The 16710-nt window shown below is 34.2% G+C and overlaps 1 pseudogene; it reads right to left on the bottom strand.

Moving 5' to 3' along the window:
• Positions 1–1405: 1405 nt before the first annotated feature.
• Positions 1406–2753, bottom strand: LOC120173270 (annotated as a pseudogene).
• Positions 2754–16710: the final 13957 nt, after the last annotated feature.

Genomic DNA, 16710 nt, shown 5'->3' with positions numbered 1-16710 from the left:
GTGAGGGAGGGGAGCTCTCGACGAGAGAAGAAGAGAGAAATGAAACTTTTAAAAAAATATTTGAGTTATATAGTGAGCCCAGCAGACCAAACTGCCCCGACCCATACTTATATCAGATCCGCGTATTTTGTAATAAATTAGGGTAAACTACCCTTTCGGTCCCTCATTCCTTAAAGGTCTGTTATTTTGGTCCCAAATCCGATTTTAAACTCCGATTTGCTTTCAAATTGACCACTCGATTTGCTTTTCTTTTCATTTTAATCCTTATTATATATATACATACTAAATTATATTTTTCTATTTATTTACTATATTTATCTATTTTTGGTGTTTTATTTATTTATGTTATATTATACCATTTTTTTATCATTATTTCTTATATATATACGTATAGATATATTACTATTAGTACTTTTTTTTCATTTTCATTTCATTTTGTATCCTTTTATTATTTCATATTAATATCTTGTTTAAACGTTATTATATATGTATATTTTGTTTCTTCTTTTTTTTGTATCTTAATATATATTTTATCTATTTATTTGTATTCTATTTTCCTAATGTTCGTGTATATATTTGCATATATTTTTATTGTTTTTTTAATTATCTTATTGAATGTTATATTATATATATCACTAGCCTACCTAACATTTGAATTATCATTTTCTCATGCCCCCTTGTCCACAATCTGACCAAAACTTCACCTTCTGGTGAAATGATGGTATTTCATCTTTTTAAGATTTATAGGTTTGTTTATTAGATATATATGCATATATGTATATTATTATTATTATTACTACTTCTTTTTATATTTTTTTTTCATTTTAGTTTATCCTATTTTTTATTCGGTTTATTTAATATTTTTATCATCATTTTTTTTTATTTTTTTAATTAATTTATTTATTCCTTTTATTTGACTTATTTAGTATTTTATTTATTTATTTATTTATTTATTTCTTCTAACATTTTAATTTTGTAGAGAAACTCTCAATTGATCAAAGGTAAGCAATTAGGATAAGAGTTTTACCTTTCAATTTAAACTTTCAATTTTTCTTAATTTAAGACAACTGGAAATTATATAGTATCGAAAGGGCAGTTTAAGGGTGTTAACCCTTCCTTGACTGTAAACGACTCCCGAATCCGACATATCTTTGGTGACGTAGATCAGGTAAGAAATAAGGTATCCGGTCAACCTATTTATTTTTTTAAAATAAATGATCGATGGCGACTCAATCCACCTTTTTCTAAGTCGAAATCCAATTCTGGGACCCAACCGAAAGACGATTACGACAGTTACGTAGTACATCGCGTTATCCCTAATACTTTATATTTCAATTTTAACCCTGGAGAGAGGAAAATAAACCCCGAAGTTTTTAAAAATAAAAATTAGAGTAAGTGTCTTCTATCAAGAGATGAAAATAAGTTTGCTTGAAGCTGTATCATGAACTGGTAACCGACTCAGCAAGTTTCCCCATTCTTTCTACAAGCTCCGGGGATAATTTCTTCGCAGGTTTCCTTTCCTTCCCCGGTCGAAAAGCAAACCCTAACGCATCCGAAACTTCTTCAGAGCTCCACCCGGCTTTTCTAAGTGTATCTGAGAACCGATCCGCTTTTAAAAGAAGCGCATCGAGAACCGCTTGATTATCCAATAAAACCATCTCTCCCTCGAAAAACCCGGATGCTGACACGTGCACGATCTCCGTTATGTCAGACTCCGCCCACCCGCCTTCTCGGAGAACTGATCCGATCTGCCCAATGTATTCATCGACCCATTTCGGAGTTTGGGTTCTCCGCATATCGATGTATCTATCAGGTGATGAATTCGACGATGATGACGACGAGTTCCTCCGGCGCCGATCAACTGCCGCGTCGCTCCAGAACTCAACCCATCTAGGTGTCCTCGAACAGGTTACCAAACTCCGCCCCGAGAAATTAGTGGACGACCCGGCTGATTTTTCGCCAACGGATCTCTGTTTTTTCAACACTTCAGGGTCGGATCCAGAGCTCTTGAACAACGATTCCCTCTCGAAAAATCAGATATATCAAATCCGCAACAGAAAACACGGTTCTCGTCGATGAAGAAAATCGGGTTACCCGCTAAACAAGGATTACAGGGAATATAGCAGTGATTAAAAATGGGAATCAAAAGGGGAGCCCTTTTAAGCGCATTCCTTGCGACTCGTAAAGCCTTTTCTGGGTCGGATGGTCTCGGACCCCACGATTTCGACCAAAAAGTATTACGGGCGATCTGGAAGGAAATTGCAGCGATGGGAAGATCAAGCGAAGCCCGGAGATGGAGTCTTGCCCCGGCAGATCGCCAATCGGGAAAACCAGGAGCCACGGGTAACCCGGCTGATAATATGGCTCGGAGGTCGGGGGGAAAAACGAAACCAAACTCGGCTTCCACTCGGGTAGTCTCGGCGTCCGACAAACCCGGATGGACTTGAAAGCCCGAATCCCGTAAATGGGATATCACTTTATCAGCTAATGAAGAGAAAGACTGAAGACCGTTGCGGACAGGGAGGGAAGCGGGAGTTGAAGGAGCGGAAGCGCGAGCAGATAGACGGCGTAAACCAGCTATATGACCCGGATTCAGACCGGACATCCTCCGGTCAACGTCGACCATTGTTGCTCTAATAACTAAGGTATCCTACTAATTTCCTACAGAAATTAAAAAAAAATACTCCTTCGGAGGAAAAGGTTTCCGACGACTTACTTTTGTCTGTATAAACCGAGAGAAAGCTACAGTTTGAGAAAAGCCGAGTGGAGAGAACTTGATTCTTGGAGAGAGAATTAACAAAGTTGATAAACTGTGAGTACTTATAGAGCTGTTTTCAGTTGTTGCATATATTTTATTTAACGGCAAACTACACATTTAGTACCTAAACTATTACTTTTATTCTTTTTTGATATCAAAACTTTATTTTATTTTAAAATCATACCTAATAGTATTTAGTTTAGGGTACCCAATGTTAAAAATTTAATAATGATATTGACGTATTAATGTCATGTCATCATTAAAAAGTAAAAAATATCATATCAGCACTTTTGTTAATTTTTTAACGGTATAATATAAAATTGAAATCTAAATTAAACGTTAAAACGATTTTCAAACAAAATAAAGTTTTTATGTACCAAAATTGATGAAAAGTAATAGTTTAAATATTAAATATGTAATTTACCTTTGATTTAAATACTATATTTAGTAGAACATTTACTTTCTTTCTTTCAAGAAGTCTTGTTGTACAATCTTTGTACTTTAAGGTTAAGAAACGGTGAAAATGGATGCAATCGAAAATGTGATAAAAGTTTAATATTTTTGATTAAACGTGATCTCTAATATTATTAATATTTTATAGCATTTTCAATTTAACCGAATATGTTAAGAAAAATATATAATTCTCATTTACCCAAAGTAATATTAGGAAAATATAACATTTTAAGTAACACCCAATTAAAAATATTATGATTTTTATAATATTTTTAATTACGTCTATTTCTCACTGTTATTTATGAGACTTTTCCCTTTCTTAAACGTAGATAATTTTTCATAAGGGTTTTGATAATGACAAAAAAGAAGATTTTTTTATCCCAATCCAATTCCACATCTAATGCTAACGGCTCTTTTTTTATTTATGAATGAAATGTGATAAAAAATAAACAAAATTAACCCCTTTGAACAAAAAACGTGGTTTAAATAATATAAATTTATGAGTAGCGAATTAATTTGGTTAGTTTAATTATTATTATTATAGTTTAATCAATTTTTAAAAAAATGAGTTAACATTATTTTTCTATCAATATGATTCGACCATATCAACTTTTAACAACAAATACCCATAGATATTAATATACAAATTATGCAGCGCTATTTAGAGGTAGATTTTGTTTTAGGCGAGAGAGAAAATCCACCGTTAAAGAGAAGTACGACAGACAAATTATCCACGGTAATAAGGTATAATTTCCCAATCTAATCAAGCCAGGGGTGAAAAGATTAAAAGACGAGGCTTTTGTTGGGGTGTTTAAGTTAGGACGGTAAATGAGATGAGATAGATTGTGAGTTATTCGAGATTGATTCGATTAAAACTCGATAAATACTCGGATTGAATGGACTCGACTCGAGCTCGAGCTCGACTCGAGTTCTTAACGAGCCGAAACGAGCTACTCGATATTCGACTCGAAAAGCTCGTGAGCAGCTCGAAAATATAATATATTAAGATTTTATTTTTTTTAAAAATAAATTATTAATAATATTAATATTTATGTATTGATTTTTTTTTATAAAAAAAATACAGTAAGGTTTCTTGTATTTAAGGTTCATGTTCGAGTTTGAGTTTGAGGCTTCAATCGAGTTAAATTTAATAATTTTTTTTCATTTCGAGCATTTTCGAGCTGCTCACGAGTTTCAGTTTAGGATTTCAAGTTCGAGTTGAGCTTGAAAATTTTAAGCTCGCGAGTTTTCGAGTCGAGTCGAGCTTCATTTCAAAATTTTCGAGTCGAGTCGAATTCAGCAATACTCGAACTCTACTCGGCTCGTTTACACCCCTAGTTTAAGTTAGCTTTAGCCGCTGGTTCGGCGAATATGGGGGGACCCATTCTCAATGATTAATTAGTTTGACAGCTTAAATAAAACCAGGCATGCAATCATAATTTCACGTTGTTGTGTACTTACAACGTTAATAATCATGTTTTCCTTTTGTTTCGTATTTCTCTATATTTATATAAAAAAAGCCTTTAAGAGTAAATTATAATTGTAGCTACTGAACTTCTAACGCACTTTTACTTTTGTCCTCAAGTCTTCAAAATTTATATTAAAATTACTGAGCTTTTAATTCTTTTTTATTTCATTGTCATTGTCATTAGTTGCTGTTAAAAATAGTGATGTTGCATATTAAAGTTTTCATCTTAGAAATCCTAAGGTTTTAAATTTGCAGCCGCCATCAAGTCCAAATTTTTTATGGACGAAGTGATTGTCCGTAAATTGTAACGGTGGAGAAAATTTTGTTTGATTATAATATTAACATAATTCGATTTTAAGTTGATATGTATGTTAATAGTAGCAGATAAAAAATGTTTATCTTTTTAGTTTTTGTTGAATGTTGTATTTTTTTTATCGTTGTCCGACAATTTTTCTAGTTGAATAAACCACCATGCTACTCATATTATTATCTTCTTTATTTCTTTTAGTTCAAAATATATTTTATCGAATCAGACTTAACAAACAAAATCACTCAACTGTCGTCCCTATATTTTTCCTGGGCAAAGATAAATGCATTTTATAGTGAAAATTAGTGATAATCTCTTTTAAAGGAACACACTAATCATTGGTTATAAGCATGGGATGAGTGTGAGATCGATAAATCCCAGAACAAAATTAAAAAATCCACGCCTACCCAAGACATGTTTCACAAGTGGAATGCATATTGATAACATTCATCAACTCCTTGAAGAGTGTTGCGGGGAGCCCTACCAAAAGTTAGAAAGAAAAAGAAGAAGCTTGATTTGATTTGTTTACATTTGGTTTAAGTGTTAAGCAGTTTAATTCCGTTTAAATAAAACTTCGGTTCGAATCATTGTATATACAAAAAAATCTATGTTGAGAGACTCATTCACCAAAACAAAGTCTTGAAACCACGTGAGGGAAAAAAAAGCTTATGGAAATCACGAGCAACCTGGGGTTGACGAATCGGTAATTTAGTTGAGAAGCAACAAAACTAACCAAAGAGTTTTCGAGGATATTGAAATGTCATAATTAGGTTTGGGTGGCAGCAATAAATTAACCCGTACTTCTAGGCAAATTACTACATTCATGCATTCTCATCTAAACCTTATTCCCTCCTTTTCACCATATAATAATCGCTCCGGCGCTTTTTTTTTTTATGAAAAAAATATTAGTTTTAGTCATTTAAAAAAATTAGATGGCCCTTATTCTCATATGTAATGGGGTAAGAAAGAAGTAGGATAGTAGACTACCCTAACGCCAGGTTAAGAGCAACTTTCGTGGGAGACCTCTAAATTATGAAATACCCTCCGTGAAACTCAATCTCACGACCTCAAGGTTAAGAATCTTACACCCTACCAACTGAGCTGGATGGTCATTTCATTTTCCTTCGAAATTGTTCTAATACTAACACATATGTTAATTGATTTAACGTTCACTTTCCTTCAAGTTGAGCACATGCTTAATAAGTATTTTCCCCGGCCGAAACATCAACTTCCAATATTCTAATTAATATCCTTTAACAAGTGCATCAACATCGTCTTTAAAGATTACTATATAATATAATCACTTAGACTTTAGGAGTTGTATTAATTTTGGGGCTAAAGTTTTTATCACAAGTTACCTAAAGATGTGAATGGGTCAACGTCTGATACAATAGCTAGGGTTTCGAGTAAAATAATTTTAATTACAAGCTTTGAAATTTTCATCACATCCACGCATGATCAAATCACCTTATTAATTGAAGACGTCCCACTTGCAAAAAAACAATCTTTGTTTTGAAATGACTTGGAAAATACTCGATGGAAGCTTTGAGGGGACAGTGTCAAGCTTCAGGTGTGCATGGGTTATCCATAAATGTCATAAAGTAGGGTTGTTAAGGCATCGGCTTTAAATGTATGTGGGATACTACGGATTCAAAGGAGCAAGTAAAGAATGGTGGCAAATGCGATCACACAGCGAAACTAGAAAGGAAGGTATAGGAATATAGGATTAGATTTGCAGGCTTTAAAGGATCAAAGTGTAGGTAAATTCAGCAATATGTGGTTGCTTGAAATTGTGGCCTTGGTTAAGGGGAATGTTGTCTTCCTAGACGTATCGAGTTCAAGCAGTTGTGTCTGTAGGGTGTGTGTACGTTATCAATGATTAATAAATATTCTGAACTCGTAAGTTGTAATCACCCCCAAATTATTTTAAAAATATTTTGTTGGACGATCAATCTGAAGGCAAGGTGTGAATATTTTGTGGGCTGAAATGGGAATCTATTCCTGATAAGGATGGAATAAAAGGTGGATTCAACAGCAAGTCTCTGAATCATAGCTTTGCTTTAATGGATTCAAATAATAATAAGATAAATAAAAAGTGTCGTAACCGGTTTTTGTCCGGGCACAAAATATTTATTTGACGGGAAAATTGATGTGAATAAATGATTTTTAAAATAATTTGGTAAAATAATTTGGGAGTCGCCATCGGCCCTTTGAGTTAGGTAGGTCGAATACCTAAAAATTCTATTTTAAAAGAGTTTTTTAAGAAAACATCAGTTAAAAGATGAACTGATCTGCGTTTATAACCAAAAATTCGTTCTTTTTAATAATAAAATGGATTCCTGGTCGGTTACGTTCAGGGAAGGATTAACACCCCTACAACGCCCAAAATTGGTACTTTTTAATTATACATAGTCTCTATTATTGTAAATTTAAAAATTCAAAGATATATTTAATTCATAATTATGTTATTTCAAATAATTTTAAGAAAATATATTAATATGTATAAATAAGATATTTATTTATTTAGAAATATCAGAAAAGGACTTCTAGGTGCTTTAAGACAACTCTTTTCTTCGATATTAAAAAAATAAAATAAATAACTAAAAACATTTTCTTAAAAAATAAAAATTTATTTTAATATAATAAGATATTTATTTATTTAAAAATATCAGAAAAGAGCTTCTAGGTGCCTTAAGACAGCTCTTTTCTTCGATATTAAAAAATAAAATAAATAACTAAAAACATTTTCTTAAAAAAAATTTATTTTAATATAATAAGATATTTATTTATTTAAAAATATCAGAAAATAGCTTCTAGGTGCCTTAAGATAGCTCTTTTCTTCGATATTAAAAAATAAATAAATAACCAAAACATTTTCTTTAAAAATAAAAATAATTTATTTTAATATAATAATAATGAAAATAATAATTTAAACATATAAAATTAAAATATAAATAATGAGTAAGATAAATAAACTTAAAAATAAGTATAAAAAGCAATAAAACTTATAATTAAAATTAGTGACTAAATTATGTCATATTAAAATTAAATAGTTTAATTTGAAATGTCATAAATCTAAGTATTAAAATTATAATTTGTGCTTAAATTAATTAATTAATGATCAAAATAATAATTATTAAAGGTTAAGGAACTAAATATGATATTTACCCCAAATTATCAATCGGGATTAAAATAAATATTATCAAAATTTTAGGTACTAAATGTGATATATATATGCTAAATATGTATAAACACGGGTAATGACTAAATTATAAATAAATAAAAGTTCGAAGACAAAATTAGAAGAATCAGAAATTACTTTTAGTGACCAAAATGGAAGTATACAAACTGTAAAAGGGCTGCGGAATGGGTTTTACACTTAATAAATTACACACAGACCCCTCCCCAAAACGACGTCGTTCGGGGAGGGGTATTTAAGAACAAAACCGGCTGGCCCTACGGGCCATTGTTCTCATTTCTTCATTTCCTCTTCTCTCTCTAGCTGAGAGAGAAGAAAAATCTCTTCATTCTCTCTATTATTTCCCTCACCGGAGGGAACACGGTCTCCGACCGGCAGCCGCACTCCGGCGTCGAACACCGCCGCCGGCCACCGTTAACGGTGGTCGGAAAATACTAAAATACACCAAAACGAAGCCCTGAATACCCTAAAGCCAAAACCGATGACCGTTTAGCCTAAAAATCCTTAACTTGGCCTAGATCTAAAAAAATACCTTCGGTATTTTCACTGTTCGACGGTGATTTGAGGGATCCGATGGTCGTGGTTTCCTCGATAAGTTTCTCTCCTCTCTTTTCTTTCAATATTTGGCTGCTGTGGGAAGTTGATATCTCTCCATCACCCTCTATTCTTGTCTCTCTTCCTTTCGTTTTTTTTTCTGTTTTCTATCCTCTGTCCCCTTTTCGTTGCAGGTGTGGTCGATGGCTTTTATAGCCTCGACGAAACGCTCCTCAGACCGGTCACGGAAGGGTTTCTCGGTGAGTCACCATGGCTATGGTGGTGACTCACCATAGAACTCGACATGTGGAGGGCTTCGTGGCGTTCTGGAGACTTCGGTGAGGCTGGCGTCGTGGCAGCTGTTGAGGACGGCGATGTTGTGGTTGAAGCACCTGGCATTGAAAACGTCGGTAGAGTCGGTTGGACCACCTGGCAGAGGAAACGGCAGCCGTGTGGTGCATCAAAGGCGTCTGGAAACTCTTGAGATGGCGGCGGCTGGGACGTGGATGCAAGAAACCCTAGAGTTTAGGGTTACTGTTGGGTCTCCACTTGGGCTTGAACTGGGCTTCAGGATCTGGATCCATTTGTAATTGGGCTCCTGTTTATGTAATTTGGGCCTGTAATAAAATTAATAAATAATAATATTATAATATGTATAATATTAATAATAATAATAATAATTTTAATAATAATAATAAAAACAAAAATAAAAAATTAGTGTTTACAGCTGCCCCTCTTTGCTTATTCTTGTGTTAACAAGAATAGAGCAAAGACGAAAAAACAATAATTTTTTCATTTTCTTCTTTTGAGTAAGACTGAAATGTTGAAAACATCATTCCAGAGGTCTTAACAACATCATGCACTAAAAGGCTTACAGATGACCCGAAGGTTTTGAAAACATCAAAAAGCTCCCGAAGGCTTTTTGAAAACATCATGCACTGTAGGACTTACAGATGACCCAAAGGTTTTGAAAACATCAAAAAGCTCCCGAAGGCTTTTTGGAAACATCATGCACTGTAGGACTTACAGATGACCCTAAGGCTTTGAAAACATCAAAAAGCTCCCGAAGGCTTTTTGGAAACATCATGCACTGTAGGACTTACAGATGACCCTAAGGCTTTGAAAACATCAAAAAGCTCCCGAAGGCTTTTTAGAAACATCATGCACTGTAGGACTTACAGATGACCCTAAGGCTTTGAAAATATCAAAAAGCTCCCGAAGGCTTTTTGAAAACATTATGCACTGTAGGACTTACAGATGACCCTAAGGCTTTGAAAACATCAAAAAGCTCCAGAAGGCTTTTTGGAAACATCATGCACTGCAGGACTTACAGATGTGGGAAATAGTTTACTAAGTAAAAAACTAAGGAAATCGTTTTCTCACTTTTCAACAATTTCATTTTAGAAAAGATAAAATGAGAAACTATGGAAATCGTTTTCTCATTATTTTTCAAAATAACATGTTGATTGGGTAACAGGACCCAATCTCAAGATAATGTTCATTCTTGTGGATTGCGTCCATCTATTCTTCAGATGTTTGCGTGATTCCTGTATTTGCGGTTTTAAATACCTTCTTCTTGTAAGGTATTTTTTACCATGAATCTTCTTGTTCTTCCGAAGATCTGTAAAATTTCATGTTTGAATGCACTCATATGTATCGATGTAATGCATTGTCTATTGTGTAAATGATGTTCTTATGAATGCATAAATGTCGATGCAATCTTCATTTGACTTCAAAGTGGTGAACTTGGTATTTCTTCATTTGATCATTTATTTCCAGGGTTACCTCTTGATATCAGTGTAGCAACTCATGTTATCAAGCTTGCATTTCTGCAGAATCATCTGATCAACTTGTATCTTTGTGTCTTCTTTGCTTCATTTAAGTCTCAGAAGAAATGTTTTATTTGTGGAACTCTTGCCGTAGTCAGAACTATGACTTTGATGCCCCATTTTGTCTTTGGTAACATCAGCTTTCTTTGTATGGACTTATGTAGAAATCTAATAAAGCTTTCATCTTTGAAAAGAGAATCTATCATCTTTAAAAAGAGAATCTATCATATTTGAAGAGAGAATCTATCATCTTTGAATAATGTAGATGTAGATATGTCTGATTCAGCAAGGATTAATTAGGAGAGTAGAGTCTGTTCTAATTTGACTCTTGAAACACATCACAAGGAGGATTTATCCTAATTCTTTTCATGTCTTCACATCTAATCAGATCTCGAATAAGGCAACTTGGACCATATCATGTCGAGATGTTTAACAACAACCTGTCGTTCAACATTAGTTGGCTCCACTAGTTTCTTGTTGTTAAAATTTCCGCTTCCCTTCTATGGAAAGAAATCTTCATCATATTCTTCATTTCTTGTGACTTCTGCACAAATTTCTGGTCAGTGAAGCTCTTTGCACAGTATTCAAGGTTTTTGTATGATGTCACAAGACCACTTGAAAACAAAACTCAGTGGGAATACAAATGGAATGTTGGCATGACCAAAAAATTGGTCAAATTCACAAGATATGCTGGTGTCGAGACACTAATTGATCTTGATATCATCTCGGGCAAGGGCAAGTGTAATACTGATCACGTTTTCTTCTGTAATGAGCATTGTAGAAAGTAGAAATACTTCAGCTATAGGATCCATGTACAGAAAGATATCCGTGGAATTCTTGCTGCTGGGGATGAAACGCACATGATAAAACCCAAAATAGATAAAAATTCAGTTCAGCCTGGCTGGCAATGATAACCCCAGTATCATCGGGAAAGAGCAATATATATGAGTTTCTCTCTTCAATGTCATCAAGTAAACAAAACTGATGTGAAAAATAGCTTCATAACCTCAACAGTATGGTTGAAACTAACTGACAGGAATCTCAAAGAAATATTTTCAATTATCACCAACACACAAAAGGCTAAATTCAGAGTTTGAGGTCTCGAGGAATTGATCATTGGATCGAATGGTCTACAAGGGGACCATCTTTATTCATGCAACCGTGATGTAGCTTAACAAAGAACACACTGTCATGTGACACATGGTTTAAGAAGATTGGGTATTTGAAACCATACTTGCTGAATAAATATTTATTCAACAACAGGACCCTAATGCAACTGTCTGATGAACAAAGCAATTATGTGTAGTCAGATTGACTGTTTATTGTTTCACCATTTTCATTCTTCATATCTTTCTGTCTCATTGGAAATATTTGTTCGAGTCAATAATCTTGACACAGGATAATATGGGCTTTCAACATGCCCCAATATTGGCTAATACAAATGTTTAAAAATACCTCAACATTCTTCATTCTGATTGAAAGGGTTTTCAGCATGCCCCAACATTTTGCTGATATAAATGTTCAGAATACATCAATATTTCTGATTCTAATTGAAATGGGCTTTCAGTCTACCCCAATATCTGCTTCTGATTCAACTCTCAATGTATGTTTGACTGGAATATCATGATCCTCATGAGGTTCAATTTTGACAATGCACTATTATGGGTACTTGTGGCTTTCTTCATGCCCCAAATCTGCTTATCTTGAATACTCTCATTCTGGTGTCACTGAACAGTAGTGTTGTCAAGTAACTGGAGGAATTCTCTTCTTGTTGTCACAGAATTAAGAAGTACTCAATCATTCTGACAGAAACGTCTGAGATATGTGTCTTCTGAATGAGGTGATCATTTTCTGTATCTGGAGGGATTTAGTCAGACAGAGCAGTAAAAATAGCTTGGTAATCCGTTCCAGGCTGACACAGTGGCTTATCATCTTTCAGTGAAAGCCATCTCTGAAATATACTTTTCTGTGGGAGAGAAACCAATTTATATGAACAGTAATCTGGTGATATAGCAAGACTACATATACAGTGGTACAGGCTCTTGAAAAATCCACACCCATGCAACATGTTGATTCTGATAACAACTCATCTGATTATGAAGCGATCTTTCAGGATGATTTCACAGATATTGATAGTTCTTTCTGATACCGAGGAAATCCTGAATTCTGATTCTGATGAGGAGAATAAACTATTATACTTGACAAAAATAAGATATTCAGAGGTTGAGACTTCAATAGCCATGAAGAGATGTGGTCTGAATTCATCAATTGCAGAGTTGACGGATTCTGAATTCATCAATTACAGAGTTGACAGATTTTATATGTGCTGCTCAAATATCAAAGGATGCTGATGCACTTCTTCTGGTAGAAGATATGAAGCAATTATGCAATGACCCTAATAACAAGCAAAGACGAAACTCTGGCTATGATTTTTGGAAAAGGAAGAAACAAAGGAAGCTTGAAAAAAGATTCTTAATGAAGACGATCAGGCAGTTTATCTTCCTATTCCAATGATTGGTTCTGGGGTTCCTACCGAACCAGATCAAATAGCTCAAAGAACACTTCCAGAAGATGTTATTGGGTCTCCTTATTTCTACTATGAGCAAATTCATCTTTCAAATCCAATGCTTGGTTTTGGGGTTCATACCAAACCAGATCAGATAACTCAAAGAACACTTCCAGAAGATGCTATTGGGTATCCTTATTTCTACTACGAGAACGTGGCACTTGCTCCAGTTAATATTTGGACTGGAATATCACAGTACTTATTCGATGTAGAGCCGGAATTTGTAGATTCGAGGTATTTTTTGTGCTGCTGTACGGAAAAGGAGCTATATTCATAATCTGCCAATTGAGAACAGATTTCCTCTTATTCTGCTTTCTCCATGCACCATACATGATGCTTTTCTATTGACAACAAACTGGTGACCTTCCTTCGAGTGTCCAGAAGTATGTTCTTGATGAGTGCTGAAAATGGAACCTGGTATGGGTTGGAAGGAGTAAAATTGTTCCACTTGAACCTGATGAGGTGGAAATGCTTCTAAGTTTCCCTAAAAACCATACACGAGGATCTGTATAGAGACATGTTCCCCAGTGATATCAATGTCCTGTCTCTTTTCTCTGGAATCAGTGATGCAGAGGTTGACTTTTACTGTCTTGGAATACCTTTGAAAACAGATGCACAAGAACTGAGTAGTGATCAGTTGTAGCAATTGATGAGTAGATTTGGTGGATTCGACCTTGTTTTCGATGACATCCAGCGTAACAACCTTACTGGAAGAAATAAATATCATCAGGATGAACTAGAAGATTTTTGTTGGTGCATTTTCTTGCAATGACTGCTACGACAACTGTCTCTTCTGCTGCTCCAATATATCCCACTCTTTTCGAATCATGGAACGGTTTAGTTAACAGTAAAACTAGTCATCTTCAACTTTTGTAATCCTGTAACCAATGTTACCCTATATAAAAGGCCTATAAGGGTAGACTCTGTTCCAATGTCTTATTCTGTGCCATAAGTCATCAAATTCAAATTCAGCAATCTTCTGAAGGACATAATGGATATCATCTTGACAAAGAAAATGATCGGCATAGAAGAAGTAGCAATGATTTATCAAGGCTTGAGCCAATATCACAGTATAACCAGAGTGCAGTTGTTGACTTGTTCATTCCCATAATACACCTTAATGGGACTTAAGGGTAATCGTTCCTGATGGATTGCTGATGATGTCACAGGAGAGCGTTCTAGGTACTATTCTCCAGACTTTCTGGCTTCTTGTACCACTTGCTTTCAAGGAAGTGAAATGCTTCATCATTCTGGCCTCGTTCATTCTTTTTCTATAACAGAGGTAGAACAGGCATCAACTTGCTTCAAAGACCTTTCTCATTTGAGACTGTCCAATTTGAAAATGTTTTTTCCTCCTTTGTTTATTGAAGAATGAAAGAATTTTACAAAGTATTGCCCTTCTCAAGTTCACAATAGAATCAAATCATAAACAATGAGTTTAATAAATATCAAATAAATCAACTACACTTTTAAATCATTCAAAAATCATAGTCCTATGGCAAGTGTCAAAATTATTGACTGATTTGAGGTGTAGGTTGATTCTGGTAAAGTAAGGTCTCTCAGGTTCTCAGGTTAGTCCAGCATATATGTCTCTTTGGGCTTCCATTAATTTGAAGAAATGGTTGTTATGCTCATCTTGTAAAGATGCTTCTCGTTTCCAGACTCTCATGAACGTCTTTGGGATGTGTGGTGCTTCATTAAGATCGTCTCTTATGTCATTGTTGCACCATTCATTATTCGAGCCGCCTTTTCAGGTTTTCAACTCGAATCCTCCTTTGGTTCTAAGATGTTATTTAAAAATTTACATCTTGAACCCCCCTTTTATCATTTTTCATATCATGCATTAAAGATTTTAAAAACTAATTTTTGCAAATAAAAATCAATCTTGAGAGGCGGAATGAATTCTAAAGATATTCTATTTTACTTAGAAATCCATGTATGATTAAAATGGACTTTTCAGGTACGTAACGTAGGCCATGGCTTATAGTTACGAAAGAAAGGGATAAAAAGGCCCAAATAAGTTTTAAGGGTAATCAAACCAATGATCAATTCATTCTGATGCCATCAATCTTGACTTGCTTAACTTGGATCTGCTTTGTTGGGGATTTTTCCATCATCTGGATCCCTCTAGACTGCCAAATTTTGGATTTATTTCCATTTTCTCATATCTTCAGCATTTATTGCTCTTCTTGTTTGTACTTGATCAACCTTGTAACTTGAGGCTCAATAAGTCACCCATCTTGATTCAATTTTCTCTTTTTTTTCCTTTTTGTTTGTTTGTTTATTTTTTTGTTTATTTTTTTGTTTTTTTCTTCTTCTTTCTTTGCTAGATGAGTATAATACTTCAATTGCTTTGAGCACCTCCTTTTCCTTTTGCATTTTGGAGATTTTCCATTATTCTTGATTGGATTGATCTTCAAGCACTCTGTATTTGACATACCTTGTAGTTCAAAACTTTCTTGACTTCATGGAAACTTGTCTTCATAATAAAACTGTATTGACAATCTTTATTCTTGTGAGCCAATATCCTTTACCTTTCCCCCCAATGTAGAGGGTGATCCTTGGTTAGGGTTGAATTAGAAGAAAAATTATTCAGGCTCAAATGGGGACAACAAATGATATATATATATATATATATATATATTAAAGGATAAATGAAACAATGCCGTTCATCATCTCATACACAAAAACCTTTGTAAAAAGAGGTATCCACAGGGGGATGAATATTCAAGATTAACTTTACTTACATGAAAAATGTAATTAATGCATGATATATTTATTTCAATCAATCATTTTTTCCTTCTTCTTTAGTATGCCCCAATCACTCGAAATTATCTTCAATAAGTTGGTCCATGATGCCTCATCTCGTCTCTTCTTGTAGTAAGATTCACGGATAATTGAAAGTTTGGTTCTTTTGAGGTCTTTTGGTTTATGATGGTTTTGTATTTGGAAGGTCAAATGTGTGACTTATGAAGTCGTATATATGGTGGAAGGTAACATAATAAATCTATCAACTCTACCCGAAAAGGTAAATATCTGGAGTAGGTGTCTCAAGAACAGGTAGAGACATTCTTCAGAGTCTCAGATAAATGTATGGTCAAAATTTGGTCTTTAGTAAGGATCAAGTAATTGACATTGGATGAAAGGTATAATTTTATCACTTGCCAAAGATCTATAACTTTTGAAAAATTAAAAGAATATTTAATCTACTTGATACTCAATAATCTCAAGGTTAAAACTTGATTCCTTGCTCATAACCATAAAAGCAGTACACATTTATTTATTGCACAAAAGGTGGAGAAAGGAACAAAAAAACAAGTTCAAACAAGATGCTGAAAATAGAAAGTACTACAGTGATAGATAACACTTCCACTTGTTTATGCATCATGCCTCATTATTCCTATAATGTTGGGTATGTAATAGGATCAGGGTTCTTTTCTTCATTTGCCCCCCATTTCTTGATCATTTTTTGTGTAAAAACCCCTTTGTCAACAAGCATTTCAATTTCTTTTAACAGTGACCTACAATTGCCTGTAGAATGCCCCTTTACCCCCAAATGGAAATTACAAACACTATCTTGATCATAGCTATGAGCA

The sequence above is a fragment of the Hibiscus syriacus genome, unplaced genomic scaffold, assembly GCF_006381635.1.
Source record: "Hibiscus syriacus cultivar Baekdansim isolate YM2019G1 unplaced genomic scaffold, ASM638163v2 tig00111942_pilon, whole genome shotgun sequence".
Taxonomy (NCBI): Eukaryota; Viridiplantae; Streptophyta; class Magnoliopsida; order Malvales; family Malvaceae; genus Hibiscus; species Hibiscus syriacus.
The sequence above is the reverse complement of the archived record's forward strand: the minus strand, read 5'-3'. Positions and strand labels throughout refer to the sequence as shown.